Genomic DNA, 12324 nt, shown 5'->3' on the forward strand with positions numbered 1-12324 from the left:
AAGTTTGGATTTGGAGCAAGTTGATCTTGGAGTCTTCATCTCTTTTTGGCTGAAACTTCAAGGTAGGGATATCCTACTCCTCTCTATGGGTTTTGTCTTTAAATTTTGGTATTTTGAGATGTTGGTCTTGGTTTGGTAATTTTTGTGAAAGTTTGGGGCTTTTGTGTAATTTTACAAAAGTTGGGGTTTAATTCATAATAAACCTAGATGCATGTTTGGCATAGAAAAATGGAATGATTGTTGAATCATTGATGAAAATGGGACCTAAGGTTTGAAATGGTAATTATGGAAAATGGCCTAATTACATTGTTTAATTAATTGAGATAATTAATTGAGAAGAATGAAGAAATGAAATGTTGATTGAATATCCATTGTGCATTTATTTTCTGTTTAGAGATAACTGCTTTGGGCTATCGGTGGTGGATAGTCGTGATTGTTGTAGACAATGCATGATGATTAGGTAAACTGAAACTAATCAATGAAATGTGTCATGGAACTTGACGGTTGATAGAATACATTATTTGTATGTATTGGGTGATTGTATATAGAACCATTGTGTTTGTATACGTTATGTGTAGAGGAGGAGATAGGGGATGTACTCCGCGGTTTAGGGGAAGATAGGGGATGTACCTCTAAACCGGATAGGTATTGGGAGGAGATAGGGGATGAACTCCGTAGACACAGCTCATATGCTTGTCTAGAGAAGTGAAGATAGAGCTCATATGCTTATCTTTGTGAAGTGTGGATACAGCTTGTATGCTTATCTGTGGATATTGTTGATATACATATCTGTTGTAGAATGTGGATACAGCTTATATGCTTATCTGAGGATATTGTTGTTATACATATCTGTTGAGAATGTGGATATAGTTTTTATGCTTATCTGAATGTGAGATATAGTTTTTATACATATCTGTGGAAATGATGATAGAGCTAGTATGTATAACAGCGCCCGCGGAGGACCTCGTGCTACAGTTCGGACTCGATTTGTGTCACGGTTCTAAATCTGAACCAAAGAGTCCAAATCTGGCAAATCGTTTGAGAAAACAGATTTTATTGAAAAAAGTAGTGCCAAACATGGACTGCTTTGCCAGATACAGAGTCGCCACCTAAATATTTTAAAATGGGAGAATTTAGGAAACCCTGACTCGGTGCCGAAGGCCACATGTCCGTCATCACCGGAGTTGTCTTGGCTCGGGAGCTTGGGTACGATCGGGGAAGGTCAGCTATGAGCACCCCCTTTCGCCCGGTCCGAAGACCGGCCTCTACTAACCGTGATATCCGTTTTTGAAAACTTTATGTGTTCTTAAACCAATTGTTAGCCTAGAATTACTATGTTATGCGCGCAGCAAACAAGTATAGACCAAATCGCCCAAATTGGAACAAAACATTTCATGTTTGTTTTGAAAATGGTTTGCTACTCGCAAGTAGGCTAAAATGCAGATTTTGCCACCCTCAAGTGGGCTTTTAGAAAAGATGATTTTGCCACTATCTAGTGGGCTTAAAACTCACAGTTTTAATGCATTATTCCAATTTAGGTAATTCAACCTCCATCCACAGGCATTCAAGCAGTTATATCACATAAGCAGCTAGCCTCATGGTAATCATACTGTCATGGCAACACTCACACGCATGCGATATGCTAAAGCATAAAAGCTTACCTAGTACTCCGAGCCAAAACAGAAACTAGTCAGTAATCATATGCATGATCCTAGTTCATGTTAAAAAAATGGCTAATGCATTACATGCAAAAATGCAATCTAGGCAGGCTCGGCTAACCTAAGCATGGCATATGAAATGCGATCAACTATCACATAGTCAATTTTTGAATTGAAGTACGAATGCAGTTAGCGTGATGTACCGAGCCTAATGCATGCAGTACAAATGTATGGATGCACGCATGCATAGCATAAGGTATGCTAAAATAAACGTGCCCTAATCTACCATCATAAGCAGGTAAATAAAAGGGAGAAAGAAGTGGGGGTTGGAAGACATACACACACGCACCCACACTTATTACAGACACGCCCTCACTCGGAGGGACCGAATAAATATTACAAATTAATTAACTACGCGAGCTAATTAAATATTACAAATTAATTAACAAATTAATTATTCTAAGAAAACAGTAAACCGCCTCGGGAAGCGCGCCGCCATGCGTAGGCTGCCTCTGTTTTCTTTCCTGTGCTCCTCTGGATGCTGCCAAAATTTCAGGACTGCTTCCTTGGATGCTGGGAGACACCACCGGCTGGGTGAAATTGCCACCGGCACTGAGATGTTGCCACCGGCACAAAATTGAAGCTGTCGGCAGAGAAAATATTGCCGGCCGGCACCTTACACTGCCGGTCGGCAGAGTATTCCTGCAGAACCTGCAACCCACAGCAACAGAGGACAAGGCAAAGCATGGCAGCACATTTCAAGGCATATATGCACCAACCATGTCTCTTATCATTGTAATGACTCAAAGGGACATGTGCCTCGATTCTCGGACCACCAATCACGCATTTCCATGCATGATGGCCCAAGGAACCAAGTATGCAACTTTGGTTTCAAATGCATGCAAACCAATCAAACAAATTAGGCCCAATTCCTATCACCAATTCAAGGAATAAGGCATGCATGCAAGATGCAATGCAACCTAGGCATACAAGCTAAGGATGCAACATGGCATGGCAATGCACTTATGCAATCACGCAAGCATACATAGAGCAATGCAAATGGATGGCAAGATGGACTTATACATGAATTAGGCAACTCTAATAAGGCCTAAAACAGTAGCCATAATGACCAAAACAAGAAGCCAAAACACATGCACACATACACATGATGGAAGGCCTACACTTGGGCACAATTTAAACAACCCTCAAGCACACTTAAAAGGGATAAACGAGAGCAACTAGCATGCAACCTAAGCATTGAAATCATGTCATAAAATGATGCCAAATCATATTAAGCAAGACAAGCAAATGCATGTAAGCATGGTCTAAGCACTTGAAGCAAGTCATGAAGCTTTGAAGCATGTTTATCACAACAAACATGGCATGCATTGAACAACCTAAAACAGGTTTTTAGCTCATAACATGAGGCCCAAAAGACCACTTAGATGGCGTCTAGATGGCTCAAAGACAAAGGCATGCAAAGGCACCAAAACATGGAGCATTGCAACATATGCTTTCAAAGCATTAAAGAGGCATGCAAGGCAATCAAACAAGCATGGAAATGGGACTGAAATGACATATAGAATGATCCCAAATCACCAAAACAATGCAAAGATGGCATGCTACACATGCACATACTCAAGGCCAACAAGCCCAAATGCAAAGGAGCCATATAATGCATGCTAAAATCGACCCAAACGACTATGGACAGATCTAAAACATGGCAAAATAAGCATATAATCTTCACAAATACAAGCCTAAAACATGCTCCAACAACGGCTAACAACCTAGACATGTTAAGGCACAAATATGGCATTACAAGGCAACTATGCTAAGCATGCATGAGGTTCCAAAACCAACTTGAAATCATGTTATATCATGGATATATAAGCATGAAAAACAAACCAAACATGCTCAACACACACTCAAGCATAGGCTTCTTTAAGAGGCCAAAATGTGCCCTTTTCAAGGACAACAAGGAGAGGGGGTGGCCCTCTCCTTCTTGGGACTTCAAAGCATCATCTTCACCACTGAAATCCCTCAAGATTTCAGTGGTGAAGAGACCTCAACACCAAAATCCCGGAGCTAGCACAAAATGGCTCAAAATGAGGCCTTTTGAGGCCTAAGGGTGGTCAACAACCCTCAAACAACAAAACACTCTTAATAAACAATAAAGAGGGCTTAAAAATAGAACTTTTTTATGTTATACAATAATCACAAAAACAGCTCTAAGATAGATGAAAAATCAATGCAAAAAAGGGGGAAAAATGGACTAGTTTCTCACCCTTGTAGCCTTCTTCAACAAAGATGCTCCAATGGACTCCTTGAGCTTGAATCCAAGACAAAAACTTCAAAACACACTCTTTAGAACCTCAGCTCCAAGAGGAAGGTGAAACACTAGGTGTTTGTGTGCAATAGTAAGGCACAAAACACCTAGTGAACAAAATGGAAGAGAAAGAGAGATAGGTGAGTGTATCTAACCCTAACCCTAGAAAACCAGAGCTCTCCTCTGTCTTTTCTCCCTCAAAAATGTCTAAAGCCCTCTTCTTTTGCCTTAGAGAGAGCCCTCTCTATAAGCCTCTTGTAAAGCTTACAAGACAAGCTTTGCAAGAGGGAGATCCCTCCATACACGTGTATGGAGGGGAGCAAAAGTTATACAGCTGTCCAAAAATATCTGCAAAAGCAGATGAACAGCAATCGGCCGGCAAAAAATGCCATCTTGGCCAAACAAAGTGCCGACCGGCACAAAAAAGTGCTGACCGGCAACAAATAGTGCCGACCGGCAAACTATATTGCCGGTTGCAGCAAAAACCAGCCGGTGGCATCTAGCCACTGCCGGTGATGGGTGGGGATGGTCTACAAGCCCCACCCTGCCTCTCAAAGGCAAGATGCAAGTGTTTGGTGCAAAACCAGACACTAAAAGGTCGAATTCGGGGATCCTGAGGCATGGCGCGCGAGCCGAGACCTCCGGGAACTCCAAACGAACACAAACATGGATAATCACCGAGTATTCAAACGGTGACGTCCAAGTCTTGAGGACGGTCAAAAATGGGGTGTCTACAGTTGCCCCTCTTTGACAGAACTCGGAAGTCATAACAATGATGGGAGTGAATGTCAAAGCCCAGAGATGACCCATTTTTGACAAGGCCGAAGACTTAGACAAACATGTAATACAAATAAGATATGCGCCCGGAGGCAGGGGCAAAATGCAAGACAATGCACGGAGCCGAGCATAACTTATGATCATGCAAAGAAAGCTGTAACGAAGCAAACATGCAACAGTTTTAAGCTAGCATACCAAACTACACTACAACGCAGATAGGATGTAAGAGAATTATGGAATTCTCAATACGTCTCACTCGGGAGATACAATACCTGTGCGGCTCGTCTGGTTGCACCAGCTTCAAATGAACCGTACATACAATATCGTGCCTGCAAAGAAAACAAACTTAACAGGTACAATATTGTTAGCAACATGCATGACAATGCAAAATGGATGCAAAACGAAATGCAATATATACAAAACAATGTATAAACAATGCAAATGAAGATGCAATGTATTTGAAACAATGCAAGCTACATGCAAAGCATTTGAATCGTGATCCAATCACGAGCGGTTCGAAACCACATCTATGTCAAATAGATTGATGGAGATAACAAGTCTGTCTACCACAGAACGGTCAACTGAACTGTGAGCATTGTAGACAGACGCAAGAACAAGCATTGGGTGGAATTGACATAAGTGGGGAAACAACCCACTGGAGAAAGGACTACGATCCTAATGCCGGATGCAAAAATTACACTACAATGTAATGGATGGATATGGCACACAGACCAAACCAAATCTTGCCTAGGAAAGGCATGCATACATACAAGCCATGTGTAACACAGAAAAGGTGCCGCAACCCTCAACCAACATATCAACGTGGAATCGGCGCGATACACAAGAACTGTGTTTTAACATGAAAAGTAAGGGCACATACCGGACCAAGCTCAACCTGGAAAGGCGCAAGCCATAGGCGGAAGGTGATGCAATGAATGCATGCAATCTACAATGCAATATCTACAAATATGCAATGGAATGGATATGGATACAATGGATATGGCATACAAGCCAAACCAAATCTTGCCTAGGAAAGGCATGCACACGTACGAGCCATGTGTAACACAGAAAAGGTGCCGCAACCCTCAACCAACATATCAACGTGGAATCGGCGCGATACACATACAGAACTGTGTTTTAACATGAAATGTAAGGACACATACCAGACCAAGCTCGACCTGGAAAGGCGCAAGCCATAGGCGGAAGGCGATGCAATGAATGCATGCAAACTACAATGCAAATGCATGACAATGCACTATGATGCAATGACTATGATTGCAACTTTCCCTATCTTACCAACAGGGTGATATACTAGGTTGGTTCAGTATCCAGAACTGAGGCGTAGACATGCCGCCTCAACCTATGGGGCTTCCATACAGATTTCAAGCCGAGGGTAAACCTCTGGGTATTTAAACCAGACTTTAGTCTCGGAACTCCCGAACCTTTGCGTTCTAGGCATAAGCCGTTCGAACTCTAGTTTCCACCGTCCCAGTTGGTCTTCTAGGAACTCATCGCAAGCACAGACTGGTGGCTTTACCGGACCACCGAAAAGTCGTTCGGGCACGACGAACACCGAAGGAATTGCACCTTCAGAGGATTTAAGGTCTCCTAGACCGGGATGCAAAATGTATGCATGACAATGCATGTTTTTTTTTGTTTTGTTTTTTTTTCTGAAATGCAAATGATGCAAGTGATGCATGTTGCATGAAATGCGCGACAACACGCGGCTTTCGAAGTGCATGACAATGCGAACACTAAAGGTCTTACACCTTCCAAGGATTTAAGGTCTCCTAGACCGTACGTGTTTAAGGTCTCGCCAGACCATGCGTGTTTAAGGTCTCGCCAGACCGTGCGTGTTGCACGACGGCATGATGCGCAAAATAGCGCAATGCGTTAGGCAACGCGAGTGCACAGGACAGTGCGATGGAATGCATGCAAAATGCAATGAGATGCGCAAAACAGCGCGAAATTGAAATGCACAAAACAGTGCAATGCGCAGAACAGCGCGAGGTTTGAAATGCACAAAACAGTGCAATGCGCAGAACAGCGCGAACAATGCAATGCACAAAACAGTGCGATGGTTTGAAATGCACAAAACAGTGCGATGGTTTGAAATGCACAAAACAGTGCGATGCCAGGTGTGACGTGCATGCCACACGGAATGTAAACGGGCTTAAATGCGCAACAACGCACGGATTCCGAAATGCAATGATGCATGAGAAATGTGCACGACAATGCAAAGGGGGTGCGTGTTGCAACGCATGTAACACGTGCATAACAATGCAAATGTGCGGCGCACGACAGTGCGATGTAATGTACCGAAGTAGTGTGATGAGTTCGTGCAACACACATGGGGCAACTTTTGAATTCAAAAAGGATACAAAAAGGATACACCTTGCACGAATTCGAGTGCCACGCACTGAAGACACGGCCCGAAGTCAAAACGGAGGCCGGTTGAACGTCGGAGATGCACTTTCTTGCACTTTCTTGAGCTATTAAGACCCAAAACAATTCAAATGGCCTAAACAAGGCTGTGGGAACCCCACCGGCAGAAAGAGGAGGCCACCGGCTGGCCATCGGCACAAAAACAATTCCATCGGCACAAAAAAGTGCCGGCCGGCACAAAACATTGCCGACCGGCAAACAGTTGCTGGTGCGGGGCAGTTTTGTCTTTTCACCTTGGGTGTTATAAAATAGGGCTTCATGCCCTATTTCCTTACTTTTCCACCGCCGAAATCCTTCACTCTCTCTCTCTAGAGTGCTTCTCTCTCATTTTTCGCCCGTTTCTTCGCGTTCTACGCTCGTTTCGTCGTCGGATTCGCGATCCTCTTCGCGTTTCGGACATTTTCCACCGATCACATTTTCGTTTCGTTGCCTCGTTCGGCGTTCTCGCCTTTTCGGGGTTCGTTCCCCTCACTTTCCTCTTCATTTCCGTGCCTCTTCACATTCCGGCCTTCCCGGCCATTTTCGACCCTCTCGGGAGTTGACTTTTCAGTTGACTCTTCATATTCCGGCTCGATTTTCCTTTTCCGGCCATTTTCACACCACTCTCTTCATGGCGGACAACATTCCACGTGGCGGGACTCCCCCGGACCACGAGATGGATCCCGGGGTCGAGCTCTTACCACTGAGCGAGCGCCCGTTCGACCCGGCGACCTACCGGCCGGCGATCCACGTTCTGCCCCCAGACGGCCTGCGTCAGTTCCGGAGCTTTGAGAGGTACGCGGCCCCTGAGCTACTACTACGCGAGCCTACCTCCCACCTTTCATTTGGCACTCCCGAGGTAACTCTTCATCTTCTGCTTTACTTTCTGCAATGTAGGATACAAAACTGCCATAGTTAGCTGTATTCTTTAATTGCTGAAATCTGATATGCCGTAGACCGTAGTTGACTGTAAACATACATACAACCGATATCTGCTTGAGACTGACATATGCACACACACTGCACGCCCTGAATCACTCAAACACACTGCACTCACTGTATTCTACTGCACACACACTGGTACCCAGTATTTGTCTGAATCTGTTAGATTTGCATACATGCTACATCTGTTCTGAAACACCTAAACACGCTGACACAGCACACGTATTTTACTGTAAGCACACCGGCACCCGGTATTTGTCAAAATCTGGACAAACTTGCATACATGCCATATTTGTCTTTTCACAACTGCATTTTGAATGTTGTCTTGCAATTGTCATTCTCTGTTTGCAGGAGGGTTCCCATACCATTCGCGGGTATGGGAATACTGGTGCTCGGGAGTGGTATGACGAGCTCCCTGATGCGGTCCAGCGCATCGTGGATCAGGCGGGCTTCGGCACCTTCTGCCGAGGGCTCTCTAGGTTGTCCACCTGCAGACCTCTTCTTGCCGCTCTGGCGGAGAGGTGGTGGGACACCACCGATTCTTTCCACTTTTCTGCTGCGGGGGATATGACGATGACCCCTTATGACTTCTCGATGCTCACAGGCATCGGGGTAGGGGGTGATCCGATCCCCTTCGACATAGCGATGGATGAGTGGACCGCCACTCAGGTCCACCTACTGGGGGAGGCCCCGCCGCTAGCTCGTCCAGGCTTTGTCCGATATTCCTGGTTCGAGGCACAGTTCAGGGTCCAGCCCGCACTGGGGGAGGAGACTCAGATGACCGAGGAGGACGTGGAGAGGTATGCCCGCGGCTTCCTCATGTTCCTGTTCGGGACTACTATCTTCGCCGACCGGGCGAACACCGTGCCTCTCTGCCTTCTCAGCGCACTGGTGGACGTCCGGGATATCTTGCACTACGACTGGGGCGGCGCTGCTCTGGCCACCCTGTACGGCTATATGAGCTCGGCTTCTCGCGGCAGCGGCCAGCTGCTTGGAGGTTACTGGCGGGCTTGGGAGGTACATTCCTTCTCCGCTTTTCCTTTCTGTCTCGTACTTTCTGTACTCTGTACACTGCACACACTGTAGTCTGCCTTAGACTTGCTGTATACTGTTCACACGGCACACACATACATTCTGCCTTACACTGCACACAATACACGGCTCAACACACGGCTCTGCCATTTCTGCTTCATTCTGTATATTCTGCTTCATCTGATGGTCATACTGACATCTGTTTTGCAGTTGTGGGTTTATGCCTACTTCCCTAGGCTTGCACCTGTGCCAGTTGCGGAGCCTCCTCCGGCTGTTCCCTTCTCGAGTCGCTTTGACGGGGGATGCACCCGGCGACCACGGGAGACGTTCGGCTTCTTCCGCCGATATTTCGACACCATCACCCCGGCTGAGGTATGCTTTACTTACAGTTCATTTAGCTTCGCTTTCCCACTGCATATTTCAATAACAGTAGATAACAAACTGTCTGCCACTTTCAGATCACATGGCGGCCATGGGCTTCCTTGCCATCGGCGATGCGGGGTCGGTTCCCTGGTGCTGAGGAGACCTCGCGTTTCCGGATTCTGGTTGAGGGCCCGGTCTGTCGGGCTTGGTACCTGGGGGAGCGTTTTCTACGCCAGACCCGCGGGTTACCTGAGCAGATAGTCCCGGCTCACCCTCCTGCAGAGATGAGGGAGACCGAGGGGCTGACCCCTGAGCAGCTGGATGATTACTCCATCGGCTGGGAGGAGGCCGGCTTCCGAGGCACCGGCGACTATCAGGAGTACGTGCGGACGTACCTGATGCGACCTTTGAGCGGCCGTCGAGCAGAGGGGGCCAGGCCTGTGGCATCGGCGGCTGGGGCCGGAGCGGGAGCAGGGGCTGGATCTTCGAGGAGGGCCCGGGTCCGTGGCAGGGGTGGAGTGCGAGGTGGACGAGGAGCTGGGTGGCCTGCCCTACCCGCTGTGCTGACTTTCCAGGGGCAGGGTGGGGCGACCTATCAGATCCCCTTCGCCCCTCCACCGGCTGGGCATGAGTTCATTGACATCCCCGACCTTCCGCCGGTATGTATCATTGCACTTCGTACAGTTACTCATTTCAGCTTACTTGATATTCCACAGAATACTAATGCATCTGATACCTTTGCAGGCTTCTTCTGAGTACACCCGTCAGTCGTTGGCGATGAATGCCTCGATGATGGGGATGCTCCAGCGGACATTTGACCTTCTGGCTGTCTACAGCATACCGGTATGTCCCTCTGACACTGGCCTCAAACCATTCATACTCTGCTTTACATAATCTGACGCACGGCACAACACCCGATACACTGATCCCACAGTATCTGAACACTGCATATGCTGCATTCTGCACTGATAAACTGCTCACAGCATTCATACACTGTACTCACACACTGCATTCTGCACTGTTAAACTGCTCACGGCATTCATACACTGTACTCACACACTGCATTCTGCACTGTTAAACTGCTCACAGTGTACTGATGCATTTCCCTTTTTGTGTACCTTTTCAGCCTCCTTTCCAGATTCCCATGGCAGGAGGTGCTCCAGCTAGACCTTCTATCCCTGCTCGGGGGAGAGATGAGGAGGGCAGGATATTTCCCCGTACCAGGGGAGGGCGGACTCACGTCGGGAGTAGCTCGCGAGCTCCAGTCCCGGACGACGATGACGACGACGAGGAGTCAGAGGCGGAGGCAGGGTCATCGGAGGAGGAGACCGGAGAAGGTTCTAGCTCGGGCTCTGATGACGACGCTGATGATGCTCCTGGACCTTCGTCCAGGAAGAGGACCAGGACGGACTGACAGCCCTTGGAGTCGCTGGACACAGATGCAGATTTTTGCTATCTTTTCTTTCTTTCTTTGTACTTTTCTTTTTGTTTGGTAGATAGATTACCTTGTACTGCCGCGGGCAGGTTTTTGTTTTCCAAAACTTGTATATTTGAAAAGATAGTGAAATGAAACGGACTTTTTATCTGAAAAAGTGTTTACATTTACACATTTCATGCATTGCATCGCATCTCATCATGTTACACCTCAATGTAAATGGAATTGATTGGTTGTCTGAAAATTAAACGCTTGCACTGTAATAATCAGATAACTTAAACAGCCAACAACAAAATACACCCAAGCAACCCACTGCCTGATTCTGGACACACAGCCCTTACTCTGTCGGGGATTAATCTGTATACAGCCCTTAGCACAGCATTCGGTTCATCATGCACACAGCAAATTCCAAACAAACAGCCCAATCTGACAGGACGGAGCTCAAAGACGGAACCGGTTGGAGTCGAAACACGCTCGAATGTAGAGAATGGCACAGCATCCTGAGCATAAATGATTTTTGAAATCAAATGAGGGTTTTTCAAACCGGGATATCGAGCCTACCACCGAACACAGCGGGGAGGACTCAAACAAAGAGGTACACGACCTAAACACAACGAGACACGCTCGGGAGAGACTCAAAACAAAAGACGAGACCGTCAAATGAAAGAGACACGACACACAGACGCGTAAACGAAGATGGGGGACCTCGGACCATGAGGGGCCAGTTCAATCTGGGTATTGTTTCCCACCCTTTCTCATTTGTGATCCTCACATCACTCAACTCTCAAGCTCGGATTTTTCTCTCAAAACCCTTTTCCTCTCTTTTCTCTCAACTCACACCTCTCTATTCTTCATTCTCTCATTTTTCATCCCTCCCCAGGGTGATTGATGGATAAATAGCAAGGTGTGGGTTCACGCCCGATGCCGTTAGCTCACAGCTATTCTTCCGGTAGGCAGAGTGCTCTTCTGGCAAGTACGTTGATGACGGGGGAGAGACAGAACGCCTGGCTCAACTGTGCCCCTAGTTCATCATTTTAACCATTTTTCGTTTTTGCTTTCTACTAAAACGGTTTTGATCGAAACGAGAGTCGGATTAACGTACTTGTTCGATTTTTGATTTGAAAGGCATGCAAGTCAGGCAGCAAGCACTGAAAATTTTCCTTTTTGGGTCCAAGACAAGGGTCCGGTTTTGGAAAACGAAATAGTTTTCGAGAGGATAGTCAACCTCAGTAAAAATTTTCGAAAACTATTTTTCAAACAGCTGATGCTCAACAAGCATGAAACTTACCCTTCGAGATGCGCAACCTCGGATCGGAGGCAATGGGAAATTGCCCCTGGTTTGAAGGGAGTGGGAGGCAACGGAAAGT

The sequence above is a fragment of the Camellia sinensis genome, chromosome 5, assembly GCF_055761805.1.
Source record: "Camellia sinensis isolate YWXY chromosome 5, ASM5576180v1, whole genome shotgun sequence".
NCBI lineage: Eukaryota > Viridiplantae > Streptophyta > Magnoliopsida > Ericales > Theaceae > Camellia > Camellia sinensis.